We start from the raw sequence: 13,466 nt of genomic DNA on the forward strand, positions 1-13,466 counted from the left end.
GGGATTGTGTACCTACTCATTCTTTGTTCGTACTGACCACCTCACTAAGGCTGACCTAAGGAAGCTTTGCAGAAAATGGGGCCTTCCTGTAGCAAGGAGATCTACTAAGGCGGAGATGCTCCATCACTACATAGTCTGGGGGGAGGAAAGATGGGCAGAGAGAGAGGCAGCAAGAAACCAAATGACTAAGTACCCCTCAGATGAGGAGGAGGACTACGCACAGGAGGAGGAAGACTTCTCACATGAGGAGGAAGACTACTCCGAGTTGGACAGTGACCCAGAAATAGATGAATGGCTCCGAGGTCAAAGGCGACAGGAGCAACAATTAGAGGAGTATCTTGCAGAGGTTGAGGCAAAAAGACTCTTAGCCCTGGAAGAAGAAAAGATTGCAGCTCAAGAGCTGAGCTGTAAAGAGCTGAAACTGGAGGCCGGAAGGGCTGAGTCCAGTTCAGATGGTGGCAGCAAAAATCTTGCATCTAGTACTGCTGAAGAAGGGCACAAGCCCAGAGATGTGGTGCCCAACTTGAAGAAGGGAGTTGACACACCCCAGGCGGTTCAAGGGTATGAGGTAGTTCCCGTTATGCACAGGGTCCCTGAGAAGGATTGGGGAACTGGCACAGGGAGTCATATTCCTACTGGGGGGAGGGACACTTTACTGACTCTAGCAGAGAGTGACAGAGAAAAGGGTTCCCCCCTGGTGGACGTCCTGGATATAGAGTGTAGAGACATCCCAGAAGAGTATGGGTTGAGTGTCAGGGACAGACAGATACTGTCTCACCAGTCTCAGGAGGGTGAAGTAGAGTGCTTTTCCAAGGTTGAGTTACTGGGTGGTTGGGTGAAGGGTACTGTGGTTAATACATGTGAAGGGCAGAGTGATGTAATTGCTGGAGAGCATATGTCTGGTCCTTATTTTCCAGAGCTACGCCAACACCAGGTGGAGTGTGAGTTCTCTGACCCCAGGGAACTTACAATGGAGGCAGACTTCTGGGTGAGTACAAGAGAGTCTGAAGAGGCATTTGGGGGTGCTCCTGAAGGGAGTGGTCTAGGTGGTTCCCAACCGAGTGTGGTGGGAAAGGATTGTAGTGTCCCAGGTAGGTCACAGGTCCTAGAGGGTTCCATGAGGGAACACCAGGAGGGAAGCCTAGCCTGTACCGTAGGGCCACCTTTTGAGGGAAGCCCCGCAGTGTCAGAAGAACTTGGGGGGGTGACTGTAGCCAGCATCCCAACAGTTCTGGTGTCTGGCAGTACCCCTCCTAGTGAGGGGGTGCAGAAGTCCAGACATAGGGTTGAGAGGGGGTTGCAGACCCCAGTGGAGGACCTTGAGAGTCAGGGGACAGCTCTGAGAGCAGAGCCCCCCAGGAATGACCCAGGTGAAACCGTTTCTGGTTTGGGGGAAACCCAGACTCTGCCGGATGGGCAGAGGTCGGGAGACCTGCGCCAACCAGACTCTTGTGTGGCCCTTGGGGATGGTGTGTCCCTTGTGGGGGGTGAGAGTGCCCCCCAGGAAGTCCTGGCATGCCAGGCAAAGATTCAACCTCAGGGTAGTGACTCTGGGTTGGATACCCAGGTTCAGAGGTTAAACTCTGACCTGGTGGGAGGTAGATGTGCCACCCAAGAAGTCCTGCTGTGCCAGGCAATTGTCCAACCTCAGGGTGTTGACTCTGGGTTGGATGACCAGGTTCAGAGGTTAAACTCTGACCTGGTGGGGGGTAGGTGTGCCCCCCAGAAAGTCCTGGCGTGCCAGGCAATTTCCCAACCTCAGGGTGGTGACTCTGGGTTGAGGAACCAGGCTCAGAGGTTAAACTCTGACCTGGTGGGAGGTAGGTGTGCCTCCCTGGAAGTCCTGGCCTGCCAGGCAATGGTTCAACCTCAGGGTGGTGACTCTGGGTTGGCTAACCAGGTTCAGGGGATAAACTCTGACCTGTTGGGGGGTAGGTGTGCCCCCCAGAAAGTCCTGGTGTACCAGGCAGTGGTCCAACCTCAGAGTGCTGACTCTGGGTTGGATAACCGGGTTCAGAGGTTAAACTCTGACCTGGTGGGGGGTAGGTGTGCCCCCCAGAAAGTCCTGGCGTGCCAGGCAATTGTTCAACCTCAGGGTGGTGACCCTGGGTTGGATACCCAGGTTCAGAGGTTAAACTCTGACCTGGTGGGAGGTAGGTGTGCCTCCCAAGAAGTCCTGGCGTGCCAGGCAATTGCCCAACCTCAGGGTGGTGACCCTGGGTTGGGGAACCGGGCTCAGAGGTTAAACTCTGACCTGGTGGGAGGTAGGTGTGCCTCCCAGAAAGTCCTGGTGCGCCAGGCAATTGTTCAACTTCAGGGTGGTGACTCTGAGTTGAATGGCCCAGTTCAGAGGTTAAACTCTGACCTTGGGGAGGGTCAGTGTGCCCTCCAGGAAGTCCTGGCGTGCCAGGCAATTGTTCAACTTCAGGGTGGTGACTCTGAGTTGAATGGCCAAGTTCAGAGGTTAAACTCTGACCTGGTGGAGGGTCAGTGTGCCCTCCAGGAAGTCCTGGCGTGCCAGGCAATTGTTCAACTTCAGGGTGGTGACTCTGAGTTGAATGGTCAGGTGCAGAGGTTAAACTCTGACCTGGTGGGGGGTAGGTGTGCCTCCCAGGAAGTCCTGGTTTGCCAGGCAGTGATCCAGTCTGAGGGTACAGACCCTGGGCTGGAAGACCAGGTTCAGGGTGTCCCCCCGGACCTGGAGGGAGGGGCTACTGATAACAGTACCCCTACCATGTTGTCTTCTGAGGAGGCCACTCCTGGTTGGAGGGTGCTGGACCCCAGAAGGGAGGACAGGGGGAGGGAAGCCTCACCCCAGGCCCTAGTCCAACCTGAAGGTACAGGCCCCAGGTTGGAGGGCCAGTTGCAGGTTAACAGCCCTGCACTGGTGGAGGAATGGTACAGGGCGACTTCTGTAAGCACCCTGACCATGTTGGACTCTGGGGGTACCGCTCCAGGAGGGAGGGTACAGAGCCCCAGAGGGGAGGACCAGGTTCAGGCTGTCATCCCTGACCTGGTGGAAGGAAGAGTGGTTAAAGGGTGCCCAGCACCTGGGGCTACCGCCCCCCACTCTCCACACCCACAGTGGTTGGAGAGCTTTGAGAGGCCTGGGGCCTGGCTCTCATCCCTGGCAGCTGTCAGTAATCACTGTGGCTTGCTGTCCGGGTGGACAGAGTTATCCCTGGGGAGGGGACAAGTGTCACACCCCGGGGGTAGAGTGGGCAACACCACTGTGTTGGTCATGGTGGTACTATCCTGCTCCTGGGATACATCTGTGAGCAAAGTAAGGTTAGGTGCTGCACAGATGGGATCCGCAGGTAAGGAGAAAGGTTCCCCATGGGTTGGCTTAGTGGGCCCTGAGAGTATGGACAGAGTGATCCAATTGGAGTCAGGAAGGCGAAGAACTGGAGCATGCCCCTGCTGTTGTGGGCCTGGGTCCTTGTTCTGTCGCCTCAAACAGGGAAGTACATCAGGATAGTGATTGTTCTCCCCTGGCTTTAGGCTGGTAGGGGGTCATGTTGGACCTGGCTTTTTGACAGGGACATCCCCAAACTTTTTGCCTCCTTCCTCCTATTTTGTCTGACCTGTTGTTGTTGCCTTTTGACCTCTGGGCACTTTACCACTGCTAACCAGTGCTAAAGTGCATTTGCTCTCTGGGTAAATTGTACTACTGATTGGTTTATCCATGATTGACTATTTAATGTACTTGTAAGTCCCTGGTAGAGTGCACTACATGTGCCTAGGGCAGGTAGATTAAATGCTACTAGTGGGCCTGCAGCACTGGTTGTGCCACCCACCTCAGTAGCCCCTTAACCCTGTCTCAGGCCTGCCATTGCAAGGCCTGTGTGTGCAGTTTCACTGCCACTTCGACTTGGCATTTAAAAGTACTTGCCAAGCCTAGAACTCGCCTTTTACTACATATAAGTCATCCCTAATGTGTGCCCTAGGTAACCCCTAGAGCAGGGTGCTGTGTAGGTAAAAGGCAGGACATGTACCTGTGTAGTTATATGTCCTGGTAGTGTAAAACTCCTAAATTCGTTTTTACACTACTGTGAGGCCTGCTCCTTTCACAGGCTAACATTGGGGCTGCCCTCATACACTGTTGAAGTGGCAGCTGCTGATCTGAAAGGAGCACGAAGGTCATATTTAGTATGGCCAGAATGGTAATACAAAATCCTGCTGACTGGTGAAGTCGGATTTAATATTACTATTCTAGAAATGCCACTTTTAGAAAGTGAGCATTTCTTTGCACTAAAATCTTGTTGTGCCCTTCAATCCACGTCTGGCTAGGTTTAGTTGACAGCTCCTTGTGCATTCACTCAGACACACCCCAAACACAGGGTACTCAGCCTCACTTGCATACATCTGCATTTTGAATGGGTCTTCCTGGGCTGGGAGGGTGGAGGGCCTTCCCTCACACAAAGGACTGCCACACCCCCTACTGGGACTCTGGCAGACAGGATTGAACTGAAAGGGGGCTTGGTGCCTTTCTTAGAGACTCTTTGAAGTCACCCCCACTTCAAAGGCACAACTTAGTATAAAACAGGGCCTCTGCCCTACCTCATCAGACACTTGCTGGAGAAGAAACCTGAACCAGAAACTACATCCTGCCAAGAAGAACTGCCTGGCTGCTCAAAGGACTCACCTGTCTGCTTTCTACAAAGGACTGCTGCCTTGCTGTTGCCCTGCTGCCTTGCTGAACTCTTGTCTGGCTGTGAAAGTGCTCTCCAAGGGCTTGGATAGAGCTTGCCTCCTGTTCCTTGAAGTCTCAGGACCAAAAAGACTTCTCTCTTTTACTTGGACGCTCCGTGCGCCGAAAATTTCGACGCACAGCTTGTTTCGCGGAGAGAAAAACGCCGCACTCCGACGCTGATCGACGCGACGCTCTTGGGACGCTCTTGGGACGATCGAAGATCCGACGCACGGCCTCGCAAGGACAACGCCGCCCGACCTCTAGAGGAGAAATCGACGCAACGCCTGCCGTGAGATCGTAAGTTCAACGCGCAGCCCCGCAGATCGAAGTCTAGAGGAGAAATCGACGCGACGCCTGCCGTGAGATCGTAATTTCGACGCACAGCCCCGCAGACCGACGCGCAGCCGGAGAACAAGCAGGAAAATCCACGCACAGACCCGGGACATCTGGTAATCCCCGCGATCCACAGAAAGAGACTGTCCGCGCGCCGGAAAACGACGCGACTTCCCCGCGTGGAAAATAACGACGCAAGTCCGTGTGTGCTGGGGAGAAATCGACGCACACACCCTTTTTCCACGCACCTCTTCCTTTGTGGCCCTCTGAGGAGATTTTCCACCAGAAACCAGGTACTTTGTGTTTGAAAGAGACTCTGTTTACTTTCTAAAGACTTAAGACGCTTTATATCACTTTTCAGTGATATCTTTACAAATTCATATTGCAACTTTGATCGTTTTGACCTGAAGATACCCAGATAAATATTATATATTTTTCTAAACACTGTGTGGTGTATTTTTGTGGTGTTATGCTATGGTGTTGTATGATTTATTGCACAAATGCTTTACACATTGCCTTCTAAGTTAAGCCTGACTGCTCGTGCCAAGCTACCGGAGGGTGAGCACAGGCTGATTTTGGATTGTGTGTGACTTACCCTGACTAGAGTGAGGGTTCTTGCTTGGACAGAGGGCAACCTGACTGCCAACCAAAAACCCAATTTCTAACAATATCCGTTTAGAATCAGAGATTGCCTGGACCTCAAATTCAGGTTCGTTATTCACAACAATGGCTGGGGGTTTATTAGGGAGTTTCATACCAGGGGCAACCAGTTTCAATAAAAACATATGAAACAGTGGGTGAGCTCATATTGCAGGGGGTAATTCCAATTTCCTGGCAACATCATTGATTTTTCTGACATTTGGGTATGGGCCTAATTATCTTGGTTGAAATTTATGTGGGCCCTTCAGGTTGAGATGTTGCGTTGATAACCATACTTGCTCTCTGACTTGGTAGTCAGGGCTTCCTTTCCGATGTTCATCCTCATTGCCTTTAAATGTCAGTTTTGTTTGATCCAAATTGGCTTGTGCTGTTTGTTGGAAGTCTTTAATCTGTTCTATGTAGTTCTGAGTGGCAGGGACTTCCAAAGTAGAAGTTGATAAATACAACACAAAAACTGGAATGTAAAACATAATACATTGAAATGGAGTGACTTTTCAGAACTATGTGTTGCATTATTATAAGCAAACTCTGCAGCCCACAGAAACTTATCCCAATCTGTAGCACCAGTTAACACCTGGCACCTGCTGCACCGCTCTAAACACTCATTTACCCTTTCTATCTGACCGTCTGTTTGTGGGTGATAACCACTGGATACATGTACCTCTATCTGTAAAATCCCACACAAGCCTCTCCAAAATTTAGAAATAAAGTGAGGACCCTGATCAGACACTATTACTGACGATAAACCGTGCAAACTCACTATGGATTGTAAAAAAGAATCTGCTGGACGTGTAAGATGGGCAATTTTGGAAAACATACCTACGTGACCATTACTGCAGTATACCCATACTCTGTTTTTGGTAATTCTGATATGAAATGTATGGATATAGTATGCCATGGATGTGAAGGGGTGGGTAGTGGATGCAAAAGACCTGCAGGTGCTTGTACAAACTGTTTTGTATCAGTCACAAGTACAGGCCACCAAAAATAAAATTTAACCAAAATGATAATTTTCTTTTCACCCAGATGCCCTGCAAGTAAATGAGTATGACACCAATGCAATTTTTGATACTTTAAGGCTGCAGAGGGAAGAATCACACCATTCTCTACATAGTACACATCATTCAATAGAATGTTATCATGTGTATGCATAATCTCTTGCACTTCTCTGGATTGCTGTGCCTCCGTTAATTGTGTCAAAATGGATTTTTCAGAAATCAAGGCCTGTAGGATGCATTCAGGGGGTTTAATCGGGGGACTTTCGATCTCCTGCTCAACCACTTTATGCCCAAGACGCGATAATGCATCTGTTTTTCCATGCTGCCTCCTTGCTTGAAACTGTATCATGAAATCGTAAGCAGAAAAAAATGGGTACATCTTAGTTGTCTCATAAATGTAGCCTTGGCAGATTTCAAAAACATCAGATTTCTGTGATCTGTGATAACAGTGGCAGTATGCAAGGCACCCATTAAATAATGCCACCATTCCTCAAAGCCCTTTTTATTGGCTAGGAGTTCTCTTTCACCTACAGAATAGTTTGCTTTGGCTGGACTTAGTTTATAAGAGAAATAGGCTACTGGATGAAGCTGGTCTGTTTCTTTGTTTCTTTGTGATAAACCACCCCCAACTGCTATACTACACACATCTGCCTCCACAGTATATGGTTGCGTGGTATCAGGATGTTGCGAGATAGGAGCACTAACAAAAACTTTTTTCAAATGCTGGAAAGATTGTTCTGCAGCCTCAGTCCATTTAAACACTAACCCTTTTTTTAGTAACTCTGTTATATGGGCTACTGCTGTGGAAAAGTGATCCATAAATTGTCAATAAAAGTTGGTGAGTCCAAGAAAACATTGTATGTCTTTCACTTTTCTTGGAGAGTTCCATTGCAAACCTGCTGTGACCTTTTTTGGGTCCATACTAACTCCTTGTGGGGAAAGAATATAGCCCAAAAAGTAAACCTTGGAAGTATGAAAATCATATTTCTCTAGTTTACCAAAGATTTTAGTGTCCTGTAGTCATTGTAGTGTAGCTCTAACATGTTTCTCATGTTTTGTCATGGAAGGGGAATATATTAAGATGTCATCAAGGTAAGCCACTACACACATATCCAGAAATTCCCTCAATATCTCATTTATGAAGAACTGAAAGGCAGCTGGGGCGTTACACAACCCAAACAGCATTACTAGGTATTCATGTAGTCTGAACTTAGTGTGAAAAGCTGTCTTCCACTCATCTCCCTCCCTTACCCGTACCAGGTGATAGGCCCCTCTCAGATCTTATTTAGTGAAAACTCTCACCTCCTTTATTTGATCTAACAAGCTGGAAAGAGGTAAAGGATAGCGATTCTTAACTGTGATGTCATTGAGGGCTCGATAGTCTATACAGGCGCATAACTCATCCCCTTTTTTTGGTTCGAAGAATAAAGGGGACAGAGTCTGGGAGGGAGCCCATCCACTGACTTTGCAGGGGTGGGGGGCCTCAAGTTTTGTTACGACACTGGTTTATGAAGAGCATAATGAGTATCTGCAAGTCTCTCGCATAGTTCTCACATAGCACCAAGTCTTAATGAGCCTCTGCTAGACGTATCTTACCCAGGTGATAGCCACAATGTAACAGTCCCCCTTCTACGCTCGGGCATGTGTTCTGGTGACTTTAGCGATGTGACAGAGTGCTGTGGCCTGGCATTGGGAAGAGTGCTTTTGGCAAAATTAGAACCTTCTTTGGTGGTGGAGGACTTCTTTTAAAAGAATTAGCGGTCTAGCGGGAAGGCAGGAGCCTCCCAATCGTACAGAATCCTCCCTGGTGTCCGTGCCTGGCGGGCGATGACAGTTAAGCATCTCCTGGGCTCCTTGGGATTGATGGTGCACACTCTGTGTTGTGGATTGTGGCCCCAAAGTCTGGCCAGCCCCTCTTCTGCCAGACAAGGGTGTTACCGCAAGTTCACTTGGTTCCTTGGGCAACAGCCATGATGAAGCACTTGGGCACAATTTGGTCATCCGAAGGCTCCAGGCCCCAATCAATGCTATTGGACAACAGCCATAATGATGCCCATGGGCGATGGCCCACAACGTACAGGCAGATGGCTCTTGGTACACTGTGGCAGTTCCACAACAAAGTTGATCCCCTTGGACCTATGACCTCATCAATGGGATCCTTGCCTCAGGATTCCCGCTGAGTCTCACTTCCTCTAGGCGCTCCTCCTCATCACATGGCACACTGGTCTTGGCAGGCAAGCAGGGTGGTGCTCCAGGCTCAGGGCAAGTGTTCTTGGCATCTTACTCAGCTGGGAGGCTAGCAGACCTTGATCCCTTGATCCCCAGTCCTGATTGCAGTAGCTCAAGTCATGGTGATTTTGTCCCAGCTCTGAACAACAAGTAGGTTTTCAGCTTCCAACTTTATTCAATCTTTCTCCGACACAATTGTGGTTTAGGGCCTGGCCCTTTGAAATTAATGTTGTGGGTGGCGTGCTCTTTGAAGTACACACTCCTCTGTTCTGGTCTTTGTCCAGGGCCCTGTCTGCAGTAAAGGGTTGTCTCGGTGTCAGCCTCTTGTGACTTATGCTCTCAAAGGTTCACAGGATTAAGCCTCCCATCTTTTATGGTTTTGTGTTCCTGTAATTTGCACCTTATCAGTCCAACCATCTAGCACAGACACTGTGCCCTGACCTTCTTTCCCAGGAGCCTTCCGCCCCTGGAAAGTCAGCATTCCACATCTGCTTTCTGGCTCTGCAGTCCAAACCCCCATCTTACAATGTACAAGGCTCTGAGGCAACCCCATAATGGGACCCACACGCCTCCATGTTATGTAGTTTTTCTGACATGCTGTCCCCAGCAACGCACTAACACGTGCATTTAACAGTACTACATTCCTCACATGGAGGCCAAGCGAGTTGAAGTTACGCCTCTGATACTTTAACTGTCCCAAAAATCATTTACTTATGTGCCAATCTGTAATATGTGTTTTTGTCTGTATGCAAGCTTTTGATTTTTCTTTTGTCTATTTGGGGAACTTTATGAAATATAACATGTATATTGCCATCTCTGGGCTTGGGATAAATGTCGCCCAATTAAAAAAAGTCTGATTTAGCTAACAATTGTTCTACAGAATATTGATCCTCAAAATATTGTGGTACAAGAACACTGAGGAAAGAATATCAAAATAATGAAAGGTAAGGGCATATAGGGAATTAAAGATTTACTCTTCCCAACTCCACATCTCATACCTTGAAGATATATACACAGTGTCATTACATGTATGTGGAGATAGGTATAGAAAATCTAGACCTGTTGATATAATTTTCTTTAGGGCTCGATATTGTGTCCCATCGATATTCTGGGGTCCATATTCAAGGTGCACACCTTAGCAAATCAACCTATGCAAATGAAGCCCGTATATTCAGATGAGAGTAAGACCTGTTTAGATGCCATTATTTTTCTGCATACATCAGTATGCAAACACAGGAAAATGTCCCAGGCGGTTATAAAATGTTATTGTTGAGAATATGATTAGGTTATTCATTTTGCCGGCTGCGCCCAGCTATTCTGTTATTTATTTGTTTACAGTAAATTAGTGTGTCCTAGGTTTCAATGCCCTGTCGAAAATGCGATTCAAAGCGAAGGACACAGATTTTTTTTTCACTGTATAGTTTTGGCGATGAGGAATGCGCGCCTTCTCTGGAGGGGAAATGCCTGGCAAACAACTAACAGCCAAGGCGTGATTTAGGGTTAGTCACACGTGCAATCTAAATGCGTGTAATTGTGGTGTCAGTTTGGGAGTTTAGAATCACGGTGCTGTAAATGAATCGTAAATAACACTGGCGTTTTTCCCCCGGCGTTTTTTATGGCAACGTAAATTGCAGCAGTGCTGAGCAGGCATGGAAAAAACACACACACAAAAATAATAAGTTGTGAGCCCTGAAATACGTTGAGTTATTGCTGGGATAAAGGGGAAAGTTCCATTTTGTGAACTGACCACACAAGCTCAGTGAAAGGAGCAGAATTTTTGTTGGTGTTCCAACACACAGAGGCCTATTCACAAAGGCATTTGGAGTACATAAAGCATTACTCTAGGAGTACTAATTTAAATTCTCAGACAAGTATTTTTAAATTTGCCCCAATCAGTGGCATAACAAAATCTAAGGGGGCACCCCTGCAAAGTACATCTAGGGTCTCCCTGACCCAGTCAGGAGCTCTCAGACCAGGGCCTGTCCACTGTTTACTGTGCTGAAGGGAACCCCTACATCTTCCCCCCCTTCCCCTCGCAGCACGGGGGCTGCAGGGGATATTGTTACACCAGTAACCCCAATGCATCTCAAATTTAAATTAAATAGGGATATTAAGAGAATATACATATCAGTGCTTAATTTGTAAATAAAAACGTGCCGGTGCCCAAAGCCCTCCTCTTAAACATGCAGCTGCTGCAATTAAATGTGTGAACACGGACTGAGGCAGCGTAATCCTAAAGCCATATCGGGCCTCTTCAATCCATTTACAGCCACTCCCTGCCCCTTCAGCTCACTCTTGCAGCTTTCTGCTTTCTCCCATTGTGATACTTTTTCGTTTTTCTCTTCCTCCGTCTTTCCCATATGTGTCTTTTGCTTGCAGTAAATGCTTGAGGCAGAAAAATAAGTGCCGGACCTCAAAAATAAGCCGGAAACAACAAGCACAAATTAAGCACTGATACTTATACTATTAGTATGAATTGAAAGGGCTCTGCCCTCTTTGCACTTTTTCTAATGGGTAGCTGGACATTTCGCTGCTGATTCACAGATTAATGTAAGCGTACGTAAGAGTAGATAAAAGAGGAATCGTGTAGTCCTACTTCCCCAATGTGTAAATGTTTTGTCGATCAGCCAATCAGATTGAGGCTGATTGACAAACTCAGTGGAGGGAGCTAAAACAAAAAGAAAACTCTTAGAACCTCCAGGGGCAATACACTGTTGCCAGTCCTCCTAAGGCCCTCACTATCAGGTGCACTATATCAGATATTGTACTTTAAGCCATTCGGAATGGGGAATGGCATGCAGATGCTGGTGCTTTTCAACACAAAACCCACTTGCCCCTGTATTATCTAGGCATTTTTCCAAGCAACTATACACAAGTGGGACCTGCTGATATGTATGTGGGAGAAATGCCAGGGATGCTAACTATTGCAATCAGTGTTACAGGGTGCAGTAAAATCCATGGTCCATGGCCTCAATTTTGAACCCTGCTCAAACATGGCTGTGCGTACGGTGGAAATATATGACTCCTGTCATCAGGGCCTCATGGAGAACACAATTTTACTATACTTATGGAGGACTTGCAGGAGGTCTAATGCAGAATTCGATTAGGATGTCAAAGACACCAAGCATGTGTGCCTTCTGAAAACATGTAGAACTCTCCATAAAAGTTGATCAGTGACAGGTCAGTATTTCTTATTACTAAAAGTGCAAAGGGCATCCTTTTATTTGTACTACCTGTAAATAAATATTCCATAAGTAGCCCCATTTTAAATGGTTTGGGGCCAATTCACAAAGGTTTGTAAGAGTATGTACAAAAGTACTACAGGAGTACTACTTTACTTTCAAAATGCCATTATGACGAGACCCCATTGTTTCTGGTGCCCTTATCACGTGTCCTCTATCACCAAAATGCTTCATAGAGACACCATCATCATGTCTGAAACTCATGGAAGATATGTGGTCCTGACGCCACACCACCCACTCATTTCAGAAAATATTTGTTCTGGAGTGGACGATAAGTCCAGTACCCCAATTATAGGACACTTGGTCCAATGCAGTGGATTACTGGGTCATTTCCTGCAGGAGGCATAACAGAGGGCCTATGTCCATTTGTAAACCTCGGTCAACCATGAAAGACAGTGATTTGAATGTACTTAACGGTGATTTGTCTGGGACACTCCTTATATTAAGGGCCTGATTAAGAGTTGAGTGGCAAAAGAAAATCCTCACATTTCTAGAAGAAGTGTCAAGTCCTTGGAAGAGTCCACTGGGATGATTTCTGCCACCATTACCACTGTTTTGTGAGGGAAGTTCCACAAGCGAATCCTCTGCTAAATTTATTACTTCCCCCAAATTGGAGAATTTCCAGTTACCTCTCAGCTCTAAATGAGGCCCGGGTCACCAAAATATGTATTTCTGTGTACGATTTAGAGAGTTTCCCCGGCGCCTATTAATACTTCGACCTGATGTGTGCTCTGTGCACCTGGGCATAGAATCTGAGCTACGGGTCTCTGATGAGGCCCAACAAGGCCGAAATCAGTCAAGAGTTACCTGTGTTGCTATCAAGAGGGACATGCCGTGACGATTCATGTTCAATTGTTCTTATTGGAGGGATTCAAGGCTAATTTGCATATGACTAACCTCTAGAGTGGCACAGTGGGCAAAACGAGGAGAGACCGGGATGCTGCTGATGTAATCACCAGTGGCATGGATTAAATCAAACAGTGCCCACATCACTTTTTTTTTCTTTGCACAAAATTGGGGACATTATAACAAATGAGGGACGCGTGGGAGAAGGGCTCTCTAGAGGTTATGGGAGTGAAGTGAGCAGATATTAGGGTATAGTGAAATGCTGTGGGAAGAGAAGTGTCTTCATTGCTCTTAAAGAGGAGGGGAGATCTGTACTGGGAAGATCTTCCAGGTTCTCAGGGCTCAGCAGAAGGCTTGGCGTCTGGTTTTCTGTGCTTTTGGCTCATGGTGGTGTGATGCTGTTGTTCCTGGAGGCCAGGCAAGAAGAGGTCTTTGTGTGGAGCGCTTTATAAGACGCCTTGCTTA

The sequence above is a fragment of the Pleurodeles waltl genome, chromosome 10 (assembly GCF_031143425.1).
Source record: "Pleurodeles waltl isolate 20211129_DDA chromosome 10, aPleWal1.hap1.20221129, whole genome shotgun sequence".
NCBI classification, from domain to species: Eukaryota; Metazoa; Chordata; class Amphibia; order Caudata; family Salamandridae; genus Pleurodeles; species Pleurodeles waltl.